General features: G+C 40.7%; 1 pseudogene; it reads left to right on the plus strand.

The window, feature by feature from the left end:
• The first annotated feature begins 3,406 nt into the window (after nt 1-3,406).
• On the plus strand, nt 3,407-3,492 carry LOC114677922 (small nucleolar RNA U13; annotated as a pseudogene).
• Nucleotides 3,493-4,132: the final 640 nt, after the last annotated feature.

The following is a 4,132-nucleotide window of genomic DNA, read 5'->3' on the forward strand; positions in this document are numbered from 1 at the left end:
GCAGCAATTTGCCCCCTAGATGAGTCCTCATGGCTTTGCCCCACCAGCTGATTATTGCTAATTTTATAGGGGCCACTCATTACAATGTAATAGGGGCTATTTCCTTCTATTTTACTGTGCCTAATAGAGAGTGGTTCAAAAAGGCACCGAGAGTAAGCCAGCAACAAAACGCAATTCCTGAGACCTATATTTGGCAACAGTGAAAAGCCAACAAATGGGTAAAACCTATCCAACGAGTCTGTCCTGTTTCCACAGGGTAACCAGGGCAAATGTGAGACTGTACAGTTTAGAACAAGACTGCAGGCTTCTCTTTTGGAATCACCATGTCTTGGGTCTCCATTACCTCGAGTACTTTCTTGGTCTTTCTGAGTCTTCCCTGCATATGTGCACACGTGATTGTCGTTAATGCTGCAACGTTCCCTCTTCTGGTAGTCTGGGATGTGTCAGATAACACCAACAATTTCTTTAATACAGTCCAGAGATGAGCCAATTTGGAAAATAATGAACTAAATTGTAAGATCTAGTCATATCCCTTCTTAATTCGCTTAGATTTGATTTATTAATCCTTTTTGCATGCAGTATTTATGGGCTGATGAGGACCAGCTGGTCCAGCAGCTTCTCAGCCACAGGTTTCTCAGGCCCTGTGAATGAAGAAAATGGGCAACTGAGTAGTACTACACCCACCCTTGCGCCTGGAGCTCTTTCTCTCTGAGAATTTAAAATCTGCTTACAGGTTCCATATTCTTATATGATGCTTGTTAGGACTCAGAAAATGGTATCTTAAAACGAAGGCCTCAGAAGCAAAAGTTTTTCTCTGACCTTTTCCTGACCTCCTGTTTCTGGCCCCTCATTTTCCCCTAAGGCCAGCCATGGAAAGTAGAAGTCCTCTTCCCCAAGGGGGGTCATAGAAAACAGAACTGCTTTTCCGCCAAAACCAGCATAAGACCAAAACATATTACTCTAATATCCGTTCCCCTGCCTTTTTGTATAAAAACTGGCCATAAAGAAATTATTTCGGCCAGGTGCAGGGGCTCATGCCTGTAATCCCAGCACTTTGGGAGGCCAAGGTGGGAGGATCGCTCAAAGTCAGGAGTTCGAGTCCAACCTGGGTAACATAGTGACATTCTGCTCTAAAAAAAAAAAAATTAAATAAATAAAAATAAAAAAATTAGCAGGAGACTGAGGCAGGAGACTGAGGCAGAATGATTGTTTGAGCCTAGGCATTGGAGGTTGCAGTGAGCCATGTGCTTGTGCCTTTGCACTCCAGCCTGGGCAACACAGCAAGATCCTGTCTCAAAAAAAAAAAAAAAAAAAAAAAGAAAAGAAAAGAAATAAAGAAATGATCTGATCTACCTTGTTTGACTGTAGGTTATAAGAACTCTATTCCAGAGAGGGTCCTGCCCATACCCAGAAGGCAGGAATCCTACACAGAAGCCAAGAAGAACCTGAAAGAAAATGTTTTGCTGGGTTTCCCCACGGAGTCTATTACCATTAGCTCATATCCTTTTTGCTCGATCATATTTCTACACAGCTGTCCATACTTTGTTGAACCTAAGCATAAAAACGAACAGTTTCCCCTGTATCTTTGGGTTTTCATTCTGAAGCCTCCTATGTCCCATAAAACCATGATAAATACATTTGTATGCGTTTTCTCTGATTAATCTGATTTTGTATCAGTCATTTTCAGGGAAGTCTTCCCCTTTGCCCCTATGTGTTTCATTCTGGGCTTTGCAGAGGCTGGAGCACTTCTATTTCTGGGCCCAGTGCCATAGCTGTTAGTAATCGATTCTCTTTAGAACTGGAATTGTCAGGTTGTTTCAGGACTCTGCTTTGCTTGATTTCCTTCCTAGGACACTTGAGAGTTTTGATACAGAGGCTTCCTTTTCTCCAGTTTTCAGAAATAGAGAAGACCTTTCCAAGAAAACAGGGAGGAAAAAGGATAGAGAAGTCATTCAATTTAGAAGAATAAGTAGATCTTTTCTCTATCAAAACACAAAATTACAACAAATGTAGTTTAATGATCTGAGTTGGCTTTATTGCTGTAAACCAAAAATAAAATTCTAAGCCCCCCAACCATTTGAATGGACCCCTCCTCTCAGCCAAAGTTAACCTGTAAAACTTATTCCAAAGTTAAGCTGTAAAACTAGTTCAGGCCATGATGGGAAGGGGGAGTTGGATATGCCTCATTACAATTAACATCAACACAGACCCTAAGACTGACAGAACAGGCTCTTTAAGTCTGATAAGAAACATTTACAATCTATTCTCTCTGAAGCCTGCTACTTGGAGGCTTCAACTGCATAAAACCTTGGTTTCCACAACCCCTTATCATAACCCAGATATGCCTTTTAAAAAAAAATTCCAGATCTTTTTTTTTTTTTGAGACTGAGTTTCATTCTTGTCGCCTGGCTGGAGTGCAATGACGTGATCTTGGCTCACTGCAACTTCCACCTCCTGGGTTCAAGCAATTCTCCTGCCTCAGACTCTGGAGTAGCTGGGATTACAGGCACCCACCAACACACATGGCTAATTTTTGTATTTTTAGTAGAGATGGGGTTTCACCATGTTGGCCAGGCTGGTCTCGAACTCCTGACCTCAGGTGATCCGCCCACCTTGGCATCCCAAAGTGCTGGGATTACAGGTGTGAGCTACCGCACCCTGCTTAAATTTCAGATCTTTAAGTAGTAACTGAATGAACTGCCAGTCAGAAAATCTTTGAATCTGCATATGACCTGGGATCCCCCACTTTCAGTTGTCACACCTTTCTGGACTGAACCAATGTACATCTTACATGTATTGATGGATGTCTTATGTCTCCTTAAAAATGTATAAAATCAAGCTGCAAGCCAACCACTGTGGCCACACGTCATCAGGACCTCGTGAGGTGTGTCATAGGCACGTCCTTAACCTTTGCAAAATAAACTCCTGAATTAATTGTGACTTGTCTCAGATACTTTTTGGTTTACATTGTGATTCTAGAATCGGGAAATACTTCATCCTACAAAACAGAGTAAGTGTTCCAATGAGCTGAACAGTGGGGGTTGGCTTTATAGACAGAAAAGGCTGAAGAAAGCAGATTGGTCATTGCAAAGTTACTTTCCTTGTAAGGCAGAGACAAGGAAACAAAACAATAATAGAAAGATAATGGATGAGTTAGCATCAGGTTACTTTTGGCTACCCTTTCTGTGTAAAGATTAAAGCAGAGGGAACTTATCATCATTATCATGCCAATTAAAGATTGAAACTGGCCTGTTTTGGAAAATGACTGTTATCTCTCCTGATTTCTTAAAGGTTAGATAACAACTTAGTTTAGTAACTTGGAAACACTGCATGAGTGACTCCCTTTTGATTTTTAGTCTGGTCTGTTGGGGCCTAGCACAGGAGCTTAGTCCAAAACAGTAGCCTTCTCCTTTCGTAGTTCATAAGTGTGATGATTGGGTGTTCATGATTGTGTGTGCGATGTGCCTCCCTCTAAACCTTTTTCACATGAAAAAGGAAAAAAAAAAGAAAGAAAGAAAAAGAAAAGAAAAAAACTAATAAAGAAGAAAGGAAAATAAAACAATAGAGTCCTATAATTTTATTTAACAAATAGGCCATGGAATGGGATAAAATATTTGCATAACACAGATCTGATAAAGTACTGGTATCCAAAATGGGCAAAAGACTTAAAAAGACACCTCACCAAGGAAAATATAGGCTTACCTTATTTTATTGCACTTCACTTTATTGGGCTTCACAGATACTGCATTTTTTTTTTTTTTTCCAAAGTGAAGGTTTGTGGCAACCCTGCACTGAGCAAGTCTATTGGCCTCAATTTTCCAACAGCAGGTGCGCACTTCATGTCTTTGTGTCTCATTTTGATAGTCTTTGCAAAGTGCAAGGTGAAGCAGCAAGTGCTGATGGAGAAGCTACACTAAGTTATACAGAAAACCTAGCTAAGATAATTGATGAAGGAGGCTACATTAAACAGATTTTCAGTGTAGATGAACAGTCTTCTGTTAGAAGAGGATGCCATCTATGACTCTCATAGCTAGAGAGAAATCAATGCCTGGCTTCAAAGCTTTAAAGGACAGGCTGACTCTCTTGTTAGGGGCTAATCACTTTAATGTGGCTGGTCACTCTAAGTTGAAGC

The sequence above is a fragment of the Macaca mulatta genome, chromosome 4 (genome assembly GCF_049350105.2).
Source record: "Macaca mulatta isolate MMU2019108-1 chromosome 4, T2T-MMU8v2.0, whole genome shotgun sequence".
Classification (NCBI taxonomy): domain Eukaryota; kingdom Metazoa; phylum Chordata; class Mammalia; order Primates; family Cercopithecidae; genus Macaca; species Macaca mulatta.